The 14,737-nt window shown below is 37.2% G+C and overlaps 1 protein-coding gene across 2 annotated transcripts in view; it reads left to right on the top strand.

The window, feature by feature from the left end:
- Positions 1-12,703, top strand: part of LOC149530521 (uncharacterized) — a 212,037-nt gene extending 199,334 nt beyond the window's left edge. For both annotated transcript variants that reach the window (XM_089810558.1, XM_089810550.1), the window contains exon 7: positions 12,331-12,703. The gene's annotated coding sequence lies outside the window, so the exon portion shown is untranslated. The remainder of the gene's footprint in view (positions 1-12,330) is intronic.
- The last annotated feature ends 2,034 nt before the right edge of the window (positions 12,704-14,737 follow it).

The raw sequence follows: 14,737 nt of genomic DNA, 5'->3' as shown, positions 1-14,737 counted from the left end.
CCAGATGCGTCGCATTCCAAAATGAACGATCGAGTGAAATCAGGTAGTGCCAATACGGGACAATTGCTTATGGCCTCTTTCAGTTTATCAAAGGTGAGTTGTGCCTTCTTGTTCCACTGGAATGACCCCTTCTTTGTCAGATCCCTTAAAGGTGCGCTGAGCTGACAGAATGCTTTAACGAACCTCTTGTAGTAACTACACAGTTTGAAGAATCCTAGTAAATTTGTGAGTGATTTTGGGGGAGGCTAGTCAAGGATAGCTTGAATCTTCTCCTAATGCACTTGAACTCCGTATTTACTGACAACATGCCCCAAGTACAATATTTCTGTTGTACCAAATTCACATTTGGATTGCTTGGTGAACAAGGATTGTTCCTCCATGATACATAGAACTCATTCAAATGCTTTAGGTGCTCCTCCCATGTCCTGCTATAAATAAGAAGATCATCAAAGAATAGCAATAAATACTTATACAATTGCTTGTTGAAGATGTAGTTCATGTATGATTGAAATGTAGTAGGTGCATTGGTCAATTCGAATGGCATGACCAAAAACTCATAATGTCTATAGTGACAACGGAAAGCCGTTTTCTCCACATCTTCCTCCCTCATGTGGATCTGATGGTATCCGAAACGGAGATCTATTTTTGAAAAATAGATAGTGCCATGCAATTCATCCAGCAACTCATCTATCCTTGGAATGGGATATCTGTTCTTTATTTTTTTTTGTTTAACGCGCAGTAGTCCAAACACATGCGCATCGTCCCGTCCTTCTTTTGGACCAAGACCACAGATGACGCGAATGGGCTAGAACTGGGACAGATCCATCCTTGCTCTAGCAATTCCTGAATCATCCTTTCAAACTCATCTTTGAATTTCTTGGGATGGCGGTACGGTGTGGTTATGACCGGCTTTGCCCCTGATTCCAACTTGATAATGTGTTCAAACCCTCAATGAGGTGGTATGCTGGGAGAAATATCCATGAAAACTTTATCATGTGTACTTAAAATATCCTAAAGTTAATCATCCTGCGAAGGTGTTCGATGCCCCTTTATAGGTTCCGCCGAGATAAGACAATGCGCAGCCCATGCAACATCATCGTGCCGAAAGATTGCCTCCATCCGATGTGCAAAAACTTCCCTCGGACTTTCATTTGCCATTCCTCAGAGGACAACCTTTTTTCTGTCAACTACAAAAGTGAAGTCCATCCGTTTGAAACTCTTAGTGTATTTATCAAGGGTCTCCATCCACTATATGCCAAGATTTAACTTCCATGTTGGCCAGGTCCACTATGAAGAAGTCCTCAGTCACCGTGTGATTTGCCATTGTGATACTTAGTTGAGGAACAAGATGCGTGCAGGGCAGAAAAGTCCCTCTGGCAACCTTGACCTGAAAGCATGCGTGTGCCTCCGTAGGTAGACTTCTTCGTTTTACCAAGGATGAGTTTATGAAATTTAGAGTAGCTCCACTATCCAACATCACTGTAACCTTTTGTACTTGAAGGGTACCCCGCGCACGAAAAACTGTGCACCTCGAGTTGCTGGCCAAGGCAATGGTTCCTTCACGTTGTACCAAAGCAACAATTCTCTCTGTACGGTTTAAACTGATGTTGGTGTCATTGTGGGGTTGGTTATCTTCGGCCAACATTTCTTCCTGTTCGTCCTCATCATCGGACATGACCTCAATGTAATGGATCTTCCCCTTTCCGAGGCATCGGTGGCCAGGCTCCCAAGGTCCCTTGCAATTGAAACACAATTTCTTTCTTTGGAGTTCCTGTCTGGTAGCTTCATCCAGCATCAGCTTCTTGGGTGGAGGTTTGTCCCTCCGGAACATCGGTGGTTTAGGATGTGAGTAACTTCGATAGGATGATGCCGATGACGATGCCATACTCCGTGCTTTATTGATTGCTTCTGACAGGGTGGTAGGATTGAACCCCTTTACCCAACCTTTCAGAGGCTCTGTCAGTCCGTCTATGAAGACCACTACTTGTCTTCTTTCAGAAATGTCCATGACCAAAACAGAGTCTCTGAAATTCTACAATGAACTCATCGACCGATCCATTTTGTCGTAGTTGTGCCAAATCTTTGAAATTGAGCTCTGGATCTTTATCGTCAAATTGTTCTATCAATCTCTCCGTGAATTCCACATAAGTATTTATTTGATCATGCCCTAATGTGATGGTGTCGTGGTGCCACCATTCATGTGCAACTCCTTCAAAGTGTAGCGTGGGAAATTTGATTGCTTCTTCTGGCATAGGATTCAACTGGAAGTAGGTATCGGCTTTCATTACCTGCGCTTGCACAGATAGGGAACTGGATCCATCAAATGGAGACAAATTTACCATACTCAACTTTCTTCTAAGATCATCATTAAAAAATCCTTTGTTTCTGCCTCCTGAATATCTCATTCTCAGATCCGCGTAATCTTTGTAGGATATATCTTCTTCAAGGTTTGCATTCTTCCAGTCTTCTCTCATCTCTTTGAAGGTTGGTTATCTCCCTCTGTGTTGTGCCTCCGTTCGTGGTGGAAAAGTCGGCATGGAAGGTCGAGAGCGTGTTGGTTGAGGGTTTGATTTACTCAACACCAAGTTTGCGCTATGACCATTTTGTTCTCTAGATATTTTGTTCTTTGCCAACTTCTTGAGGGTTTCTTCCATGAGACGCTGTGTATTAGTGATTTGTGCCTGATTCTTGGCAAGTTCCCTTAGTAATGCGACAAGTTCGGCAGCGATTGATCCTCATTCGTCGGTCATTCGATCAACAGAATGTGTCCTTCTCTTCTGGCTATAAACTCTCATTCACTGTCCACAGGCTGGCAGGATTGAAGTGCTCTGATACCACTGTAGTGGTCCACTTTCGTACTTGAATTTGCTAATTATCTTCTCCAGACAATGTGGCCACCAGATGGAATAGGGAAGTACGTTTTCCCTCAATGAGTGCAGAGGGAATGGAGGCCATACAGCTTGGGTGTACACTGTGTCAAGACAAGGACAAATGCAGTCTGTATGGTGCTAGGAAGTTGGCCGTACTTCAGTTTTATAAGTCGTATGGTATGAAAAAAATGGCTGTACGGATGCTACCGTGGGAGGATAATGGAAAGGGATTAAGAGGCCGTACATTAAGGGTAGGATGGTGGGTGGTGAGAGTCGAATTGGTCATACGGTGAGCCGTACGAGAGTAGAAAGAGCAGTACAGTGACATGGTAGGGGTGTAAGAATAGTGTACGGGATGTGGACTTAATAGGTCGTACGGTGAGGGAATTAGAAAAGCGATGAAGATACAAGGGTGTAGTGGAAGTAATGAATAGCAAGGAGAGAGCCATACGGAAGTGTCAGGATACCACAAGACACAACAATGAATGATAGTTTATTCACGAATGGATGGATGAAGGCTGTATAGGTGGGGAATGAGTAGCACGAAGAACACATAGTTAGGGATCTGAGACCGATACGAAACACAATCTTGTTCATACATAGAGAATGTTGATGAAATCCACACAATAATAGAGACTCGAATGCCAATAATAATTGCAAAAGATAATGCTCCAATTTGTCAAATCCGAACAAAGAATTACATGCAACAATGGAATAGGGTGAGGGCTAAATCTCACCGAAATTGCACGAGCCAAATAGGGAAGATCTTTCACTTCCGAAATGGCGAATGATCTAGAACTCCAATAGAAATTCGCAGTACAGAGAAAGAAATCCAAAAGCATACCAACATACTTCCTACAAGCCGTGCTTAAATACCTATTGGGAAACCCTTCCGAGGGTGTACAAAGATAGCCGACGATGACACAAACTTCGAAGACAAAATTAAAAATGGGTCCGAGACATATTAAATCAATTGGCCCGTTACAAAAGTTTAATTTATTATTTATTTTATAATGGGAACATTACATTTTCTAGCAACTTTCTTTGTCCTAATCACAACATTATTTGTAGTATTCTCTCGTATACAAATGTACTTGTCTGATTTCATTGTAACATGAGTGAATGTAATAAACTATGGATTTATCTCCAGGCTTGGTGACACCATCCAAGTACATGCATCAACCTCTTGGCCTTCTCGTCCAAGGTTTCCTTAGACTTTTTCTAAATGTGATATCAACCTTCTAACCTCCTTGTCTAAGCTTTTCTCTGGTAGATTATCAAACTCCCTTTGAAAGTTTAACAACCTCAAGTATCAAGTTTTTCTTTCCTTCGAGTGAAATTTCTTATGCTTCTTGATCCATCCTTGTTGTTTTCAACGAAAACACCAAAAATGACACCACCATGTATATCTACTATTTACTCCTTCTTGATATTTATGGTTTCCTAGTCACTAGAGAAATCATCTTGACATGATCCCCTTTTGAACCAATATAATCCTCGATGGTCAATCTAAACAAATCCTTTAGATTCTTTATCTATCACAGAAGAATACTTCTTACTCGACCCCAATCATAGAAGTTATATTTCTTCGAAAAACACATTATCTATCATAATCCATTTATGATATGAGATCAAGTCCTGCACAATATTTGGTAGCGTGCCTAATTTACCATTCTTCTTTTCCTATAAGAACATGCCCCTGTACATCAACATTCTTGATGAACATTGCTCCAATAAAGGTCCATATGCATCAGATCTGAAAATGCCTCCATATAGGCATTTGTCAAGCAATGGGAATGGAACATTGGTTATTCCCCTCTGCAATGTAAAATTCCCACTCATATATCATTAAACAATTTTGCATCACATGAATATGGCAAAACTTCTTTTTATTTAATAGATCTCAGAACCTTAGTCTATTTGATAACCAATTTAGGCAGGATCTTTGACAATCAATTGAGGCAAATCCTCTAGTTGCTCCATCTGAAGCTTAATTTCTTGCACCAATCAATTGTAATTCTTTCCATTGCCCAATTCTACAAAAATAAAGAAATCTTTGTCCATGCTGCTGACATCATGTTGTTTCTAGAGGTGGATGTGCTCTTAATTTTTGGGTGGCGATCTCTCAAAGTCAACAGTCTTATCAAATTGCAACTCCACTTGATATACCAGTCCAAGACTTAATTCGACAATATTATTGGGCCTTAATGGTTCAATATAGTACAAGATTTATTGAACATGTTGCAATAGATATTTCAGATATTGGTCTTCTGCTGAATAACAACTATTTGATATTTCTATGGTATATGATGTCACGTTTTCCTCCTATCCTTAGCATTAAGTCTTTCATATCAGCTTTGCATCAAATGATGGAATATTTGACAGTCCAAAATAAATTTTAGAACATTTCAGAAACATCACAGGTCTAACAGAAGAACCTTCTCTGATACCATGTTTATGTTAATCGAACTTATGATCAGGCTAGTAAAGTAATGGAAAATTTTCAGATTGGAGGGATACTAATATTAAATTTACTTGCAGATGATAATTAGATTAATCCACAACAAATCTGCATAGCAATGATAATGTTATTTGTAAGTCAGATCTGAATATTTATTTGCTTTCTAGAAGACATCACAAATTTGAAGGAGAGAATACACTATTGATTTTCAATGCTTCTCTCTTGGTTTTTACTTTGTATAAATAAATGTCTCAATGGACATGTCTGCTCATGACATGTCCTCTCATGAAAAGACACAAGTCCTCAATAGACCCGATGCTAATTGGGTATGCTTATGTGATAAAAGAAAATGCTCATAATGATGTTAACCGGTCTGCATAACCATGAAAGAATCATTTTCTCCATTCATTATGGCATGAATGTAATACATATATTGACCATTCCTGATCATATTTTCTGCAATAGACCATACTCAATCAGCAAGAGATGGAAGATAACTTGATCTGTCAGTACAGATTTCAGTATGCTTAACTTATATATATAAGTTAAGCATACTGAAATCTCTACTGACAGATCAAGTTATCTATATATATGCAGATTTCAGTATGCTTAACTTTTATACACACACACACATATAAGTTAAGCGTACTGAAATCTGTACCGACAGATCAAGTTATGTATATATATGGTTTCGATTATATGCAAGGATAATTTCTATCTCCAAGGTATATGAATAGTAAATCTGATTTAGTACAAAAATTATGTCTAAGTGTGTATGCATGTATGTTAATTCACACAGTTAACTGACATAGATACATACATGCACTGTGATCAGTTATCCTTGTATCTGATCAAAGCTATATAATTATAAACAATACCTACCAAAACTATTTATTATTATAACTCTTCAGACTACCCATTTAAAGGTTATCAATTATCCTTGTATCTGATCAAAGCTATATAATTATAAACAATACCTACCAAAACTATTTATTATTATAACTCTTCAGACTACCCATTTAAAGGTTATCAGAGCTTTTGTAAATGTGAAGGTCCGACAATATACAGTTTAATGCCATTTTGGTGAATATCAAAGTTCATTGATTATTTAATGAGGAATTGTCAGCCTGATTATATTTGGGATCATGACTAGGAATGCAATATAATTATAAAAGAGCCGATTCAGTTAGAGTCTTTGCTATGTCTACTTCATTATTAAAAAAAATTATAGCAACCTTAGACGCTGAAGATTATTGAAATATTTGACAGGACAGAGTGGAGTGTGAGATTTAATTTACCATGATAAATTCAGAATAAATTTGGTCAAGGACATTATTGGCTGAAACTCGATTCTTTTTCTGGAGCATTCTTAGCATTGGAAAACCAGAAGATCAATCGGGACACTTGCCTATTTCAAAGAAGTAATGTCACTTTCATTATTAGACCTGACAGGTAGCTGGAGGAGTTACGTGTAGGACATAACCATTATTTTGGTATGAGGAAGTTGAGTTGTATCACTGAAACAAAAGACGTTAATACATTGCCAGATTCATTTTGTGTTGCCTTCTAAATTCCTGTGCATTTCTCCAAGGTTCTTGAGTACAGTGAATGTCAGTCTAGAACATTCAATGCATGAAGCAATGGTTGGCAATAATTAAGTAAGGCATTATACAAGTCATTTACATGAATAGCATTCCCTGTGCATTGTGGGTGGAGTAGGCCATTGAATACAGAACTCCACACAATATATATTGGTCAAGCATTATTCTCGGGAATATTGTGGAATTGACTCTAGGCATTAGGAATGAAAGTCAACATAATAGTTTCTTCTTGTTGTGGCAAACTTCCCTGATAAAAGTTGTCGCAATAACAGAGGAGATTTGCGAAGTTTTCACAAGTTGACCGAGTCATGAGATTCCAACTCTCTATGTGAAGACTTTGTTGTCTCTGTTTTGAGAGAAAACTGGAGTACATTTAAGATTTGAGAATCCTTAGCACATAGAGGTAGTTTGTCATTTGGGTTTCCATGCTACTCTTCTGCAGAATTGGATTTGTCGTGCATGCAATCTCAGACTGAGATAAGAAATAAGACAGGTGCTCTGTATGCTAGTCATGCTTTGAAGTCCCCTGGTAATTGTTGATAAATTAGAAACACAATCGCATTTCAGATGTGGGCATCTGGAAGTTTGATAGGTTGGGATTAGTTGGGATTACCGTAAATATCAAAGACAAGCATATTGGTAGCATTAAACATATTTTTCTCAGCAGCACAATAATTCAATATCTATAGTGAACACTCAGAACAACACCTCTTTATATGCACAAAGCGTTACATCTTCCCAACAGTGAAAAAGGAATCATATTCATGCATGTAAATCATGATTGTTGCTATCCAACAACATACAGAAAGACAGAAAGTTGGTTGTAGATAGGCAACACAGCAGAAGCGCAATGGCGAAATACTAGTAGAGCAATAAGGTCAAGCTTGCAATTGCTGTGAGATGTTATTGTTAGGGACTCCCATAACTATGAACAAGAGTTTCCTTAACTATTGCAGTGAAAATAAGGAGCTCAATATTCCAATAAACATTGGAGTTTCGGATGTTTGAAAAATGACTCGAATATGTATGGTGATTATTTTAGATCGTATCAGGACATTTTTTGGCTACTGTTATCTCATTGTTACAACTGTGGAAGCTGTCCAAGAAGGCATTGAATATTCTCTCTAAGAATTTTTATAACTCTGTACAGATGCAAACATTTTGTGTATTGAGGACTTAATAATGCATGCCTAGGTAAATTTATGTTCTTGGAATCTTCAATATATTCAGTGTTTATCCAGCACAACTTTATTCAGTTTGAGGAAGAGCAATTCTCATCATTTAATAAGAGTTAAGTGGTCAACCATTTTCAACCCAGAACAGTAACATATTGATTGTCAAGGAACAGTATGAGAATATTTCTGAAAGCTATTTGATACAAGTATTTGTTCAAATTTCAATCCTCGAATCTAGAAAAGTCTGATGCAAATTAGAGATCAAGTATAGTACGGGAACTTACTATAGTATCAGAGCTATCGTTGTTTATGCTTAGGTTTGATAAGACACAATATTGAAGAATTGTTGTTGTTTTCCAATTATTTGTTGTTTCAACATCCTTATATGCTTCTTATGATTTCTGGCAACACTAAAACTCAGCTACAAACTCAGAAGCAGGGAACAAGATTTGCATACAAATTGTTCATCGAAATGTTAGAACTTAAATTAATAGACCTGATTTGCAAGGGGATATTACAAGCATCAATATCACTTGGGGTTCTATCTGATGATGACTCAGTTTTCCTTCTGTGCATGAGGCTTTTTAATTGCAAAGTTTATTCATCAAGGGGTGATTGTTGTTGTTCATCCATTTCAGACTCCTGGACACTTCAACATTGTACAAACTACTGCTATTATCAATTGAATGTTCAAGTCCAAAATTGATTCCATCAAACTTAGAAGATTACAGTCATCCAAACCAGTATTAAATTAAGATTCAAGAAAACCTGCGCAAGGAACAAATTCATCACAAACATGTTTAGGGAACTACCAAATTTTATTGTTAAGGACAAGGAACAAATTCTTGAAGAAAAACTCTACAACATATAAAGGAAACTTGCAGATTTGTCTCAATCAAAGTATGAATTACTTTTCCATTTGGGAACAATAGAGAGTTGTTTAAGCACAATAGGACAATTGGGTTCTAAAAGTAAGCAAGTAAACTTCCATCTTGTTATGATTCCCTTGACTAGTTGTTGAGATATTCAGATAGAGAGGCAAGACTTGCACTTACGCAGTGTATTGTTCATGTTATGAGGATAACATCACCACATGATCCTCACAACAAGGGGGTTATAAAGGAGGTATTTGAAATGATCATGCAAAGTTTTCAAGGATTATGTAATATTAATAACTCATCCTTGGGTAAGACCGTTAAAATTTTGGAAACAGTTATTGAACTTAGAGCTTGCATGATTATGTTGGACCTTGGTTGTGAAGTCTTAGTTCTTGATATGTTTCATCAGTTCTTGATTTCTGTTTAAAGGGACCATAAGAAAAATGTGATATTCTCTATGCAATCCATTATGTCCTTGATCATTGAAGAGAGTGATGATGATTCACAAAACTTCATATCTACCATATTGGCTGATTTAAAACAAACACATATTACTTCTTTTGATGCTTGTGGTGCTCGGTCGTTATTGGAGCTCAGTAGACATTGGGATCTCGACATACTCTATGGAGCTCGACAAACAGTGGGAGCTCAACATACTTTACGGAGCTCGGCATACATTGGGAGCTCGACATGCTCTGGGAGCTTGACATGCTTTTCGAGCTTAGCATTGCTTATGGTTTGGCTGATGCTCGGAATTGAGATTGTAAGTTGGATCTTGTGGAATCTTGCAGAAATGATATTTTAATTGTTATTTGTATTTGGCCTTAACCCGGAAGGCCTTATAGCCGGGCATATTGCATGTAATCAGTTATTTTTATGAATAAAGAGTTGTGATTTGGTATCAAATCTTGCATTTGTGTCACATTGTTGTTGTGTTTCCACTATGTGGTTATTTGATGGGGGTTTGGACATCTCCTTTGGGGATTCTCCAACTTTGCTCTATTTCAGGTGGTATCAGAGTCGAGGTTTTCTTGAGTGTGTAGACCGATCGCCAAAGCTGAGGTAGTTTGCACCAAGACTTGGGTTGAGAGAAGTTGATCTTGATCTGGTGGTGGATCATTCTTTTTGGAGTCCTAGATCTCTTGGTTGTGAGGTGGTAGATCATGGTTCTGACTTGCAATTACAGAGGACTTGCAGATGGATCAATGGATATGAAGATGAAAGATTGATCTTGTCGAGGCATGATCATAGAGAGTTTGTGTATTGTAGATCTATGTTCCTAGACTTATGATTTGGTTCTCGATTGTTCGTGCAAGGTGGCAGGTTGCAACTTGACTTGCAGACAATTCGATTTTATCACAAGGAGTGTGGGAAGGATTTTTTGTAGAGGGTTTGTGAAGATCTTGGGAGATGGCTCCAAGAGGATTGGACCTTGGGATGATTGTGAATCTCTGTGATGCAGTGGAGAGGAGGTTTTCTGAGATGTCTGCTTGGTTTGAAGCTAGCTTGGCTGATCAAGTTAAGGATGGGATGAGGAAGGAATTTCATAGATGTTTATGGAGTTGGAGTCTACCGATCCAAAAGAGATTTGTTTGGCTAGTTAAGATACTTGTTCATGAGAGATGGCATAGCAAGGTCGAGGTTGGTTTGGTTGATCAGTTGGTGGAGTCTGATACAAAACCTGCAAAGCAACTAGAGGTTGTTGCTAAGGATGTTCCTTACCTTGTTGATGATAGGATGAAGATTGATTTTCATGATCAGTCAATTGGGTCTGATATGGAGATTGCAAAGCATTTGGTCGTGGATGATTTGGTTGTTGTTGGTGGTGAGTTGTATGTTACAAAGCATCTTGTTGTGAGTAATGAGATTGTTGGTGTTGGGAGTTTGACATTTGTTGCTGAGGGGTTACCTATTGTTGTTCATGTGGATTGTTGCTGCTAGTGTGGATTCACTAGTTGTTGTGGATGTGGATTTGTTGGTGAAGCATTATGTTCAGTTTGTTCTTGGGAATAGGCATGCTGATTGGATGGTTGAGATTTTGGTGTTTGACAGAATGACGGAGATGTGGATGATTTGCATGTTGGTTTTCTTGTCCCTGTTGGAGTGGAAGCCTTTGGTGAAGATCAAGATAGTTGTGGATTTTCATTGGGCATCAAAGTGGGACACACTTTTATTTGTACCTCGAGAGTCTGATGCAGGGGCATCTGAGGTTCGTAAAGGTTCAAGCATTTTTATAGGAGTGGTGCTAGGTCGTTATTGGAGCTCAACAAACATGGGGATCTTGACATGCTCTATGGAGCTCGATAGACACTGTGAACTCAACATACTCTATGGAGCTTGACATTGCTTATGGTTTGGCTGACGCTTGGCTTGGTTTTCTTTGGCACTCAACTTGGTCTTGGTTCGTGTTGGTGTCGAGTTGTCTGAGCTGACTTTTGACATTTAATTTATGTATGGGTATTTAATTTGTGTTGTAGTCGATTTGTGGCTCAACACATATTTAATGTAAGGGATTTAATTTAGTATGTAAGGAATTGGGCCAACTTGTGGCTTACTTGGGTATAAGTAGGTGGTTTTATGGAGACTTTGGGTATTGTGATCATCCAGTTTGGAGAAGAGGATGAAGGGTAGATGCAAACTTTGAAGAACTAGTGGCTACGGCTTTACAATTGGAGGATTTCTTGGTACACCTAAGGGTACAAGTGTGAATTCTTCTTGGTGTTCTTATCCAATTGTGGATCTGGACTAGCTAGGATTGAGATTGTAAGTTGGATCTTATGGGATCTTGCAGAACTCATATTGTAATTGCTATTTCTATTTGGCCCTAACTCGAAAGGCCTTGCAGTTGGGCATGTTGCATGTAATCAGTTATTTTTATAAATAAAAAGTTGTGATTTGGTATCAGATCTTACATTTGTGTTGCGTTGTTGTTGTGCTTCCGTTGTGTGGTTATTTGCTGGGGGTTTGGACATCTCCTTTGGGGATTCTCCTACCTTCCACTATGTCACTATAATGGTTGAGAGATGTGGTTTGCAATGTATGCATGCCTTCAATGTCATTCAATTGCAACAATTCAGGTTGTAATAAATGAGAATTCAATGCACAATTTGGTGTGTTCTACATTTGGCATTTCTTCATTTTTAAAATTTTCTTTTTCATTTATATAAAAACATTAAGAAATCAAAGTTCTAATAAGAATTTAGTGATGATCAAAGCACCAACCTTTTTTAGTAATTCAAATGAGGCTCGTGATGAGTTGTTTGAGACAAGACTATTTGTCTTTTCCTTCTATATTTGTATTACATGGTATATTGGCGAGACATGTAATGTGGGCTTTGTCTACAGATTTAATGGATGTTGGTGAGACATGTTTTCTCACACCAAAGTAGCTCCATGGATATAGCATTCATTGGCAAGGTTCTTGGGATTCTCTCCATTAAGTATGTATCATTATGTTTACCAACAAACATGATGTTATTCGTTGGTATTTCATGGATAAGAGTATTTACGAACAACCAAGCATTTATCACTCAACTACTTCTAGCTAATTTTGAGTCCAAGTGATGCCATTAATGGTTCTTATTTAATTCAATGTGTTATCCATGTTGTTATATCATGCATATATGTTATGGCATCAATGTTGTATCATTGATTTCAACATACTTCTACTGTTTGACACAATATTCTTGTGATGTTCAATGAGATGTTTGATTTGGTATGGCTATTGTATTAAAGATCATATGTTCCAAATGTTTGATTATATTTAGGGATTTCTTTAGTTCATTCATTTCAATTTACCAAGGTTTTCATGTTGATTTTAGTAAGTTAGTGCTTTTGAGTTGGTACAGGTACTCTAAGATGTTTTGTAGAGATACCATGGTATTTTTTGGATCGATGTGGATCGGTATTAGAATATTTTTGGTTGTGATCCTAATGGAGTGTTTCGGATATGGATGTGTTTCCTCGTCTTGACTGGTTCATAATTTGGAGGATTGAAAGCTATTTTTCTTAATTGACAAATATTCCTATTAGTATTCTTGTTTAATAGTTCATATATGGTGATGAATTATAAGATAGAGTTGTAGGCACCACTATGGCATTTGTGGTGTTTGTTGATATTTCTAAATCATGTTCTATTGGTGTTGCTAGATCACATTGATTAGTGTAATTGCATTTCAAGATTTAGTAGCTAATGAGTTATTATTTTTCATGTTCTTGGTCAATAAGATGGTGTAGCTTGTTGCAAAGGATCAAGGCATAATTGTTGGAGTTGTTGCATGTTTGAGGATGATGATATAGATTATTGCTATGCCTTAGCCAACATATATTGCATTGCATTTGATATTGTAATGTATTTGATTAAATAGTTTGTAATTAGGTGTTAATGGTTTGAGGTGATCTTGTTTATCCTTCCTCGGTTGACAAATTGTATACATATAATACATTGTATCAATATGTAGAGAGTGCAATGGTGAGAGTATGATGATATGAGAGAGTGTGAAGAGGTATGAGTGAAATTTTGAATTGACGCAAGCATCTAATGTATTGTACTTCAATGGAACTGACCCTGAAAAAAGGAACACTTAGAATGTATGGGAAGCTTAAAGATCACAGCGTATATTATACATTGAAGGTCTGAAAAATTCTTAGTGTGATCTAGATGTGGGAAATTAGATACAAATCACTTTTGATTCAAAAGGATGTGAGATCATAAAATAAAGTAATGAGAAGACGATTTCCAAAGGTAAGAGGATAAATGCTAATGTGTACTATCTCAAGGATTTCAATGAGTCATGATGTATCATGGGATACAAAGATAAAATCTCGTCATGGCATAGGAGGCTAGGTCACATAAATTTTGGCAATCTTGTCAAGGTAAGAAAGAAGGGGTATGTTAGTTAGAGCTTCACTTGGTTTTGAGAATACTTTAATATTCTCTACTTAACAAGGCCAATCATGTGAAGGTGGAAGCTCATTTAGAACCTCCCCCCCCTGCAATGTCACTCTAAATTCTTCATTAACATCTAATTACATATTTCATTCATTCTTCCATTTATGAACTATAACATTCAATTAATACAATCACATAAAATTCATTAATACACGACATTCATCAAAACATCAATCATTATAATCACAACAATATTCTTTAACATGACATCAAATTCATTAATACACAACATTCATCAACAATTCATTAACACATTCATTAAGACAACATTCTTTCATTATCAAACGAGGTTTATAACAATCATTTCTTTTTTTGTTTTTCTTCAAATTTTTAAGGTAAAGGCTAGTAGGAACATCAATATCTTCGGCATTCTCTTCCTCTTGTGGCTTCCTCATTTTTGCAGGAGCATGAGGTTGCTACGCCAAAGGGGGGTACACTGCAATATCTAGTAAATGGGTTAAAGTCAAAATAAGTTTCTTATTATTGTTACAAGTATTTCATTAATCAAATGAACATAACGAGGGATTTTTTTTACCTGACAACACCACATCATCTACAATAACATTTTGATTAGCCCCCACCTCAAAATGTTGAACACTTAAATCATGCTCCACTTGTTCATCGTGATGTTCAACATGCTCCAAAATATTCAAAATAAGGTTACAACAATTGCAATTGAAGATGTTAAATTGTATTAATAATTACATAAAAAATTTAAATAGAAAATGAATACCTTCATCATTGTGATGCACATCATGGCCTTTGTTGTGTGTAGGTTTTGTGCCAGGATTTGTAGGTTGT

This window comes from Cupressus sempervirens, chromosome 11 (assembly GCF_028749045.1).
Source record: "Cupressus sempervirens isolate cs-2001-9-10 chromosome 11, ASM2874904v1, whole genome shotgun sequence".
In the NCBI taxonomy this organism is placed as follows: domain Eukaryota; kingdom Viridiplantae; phylum Streptophyta; class Pinopsida; order Cupressales; family Cupressaceae; genus Cupressus; species Cupressus sempervirens.
Note: the sequence above shows the minus strand (reverse complement) of the source record. Positions and strands in the feature narration are given on the sequence as shown.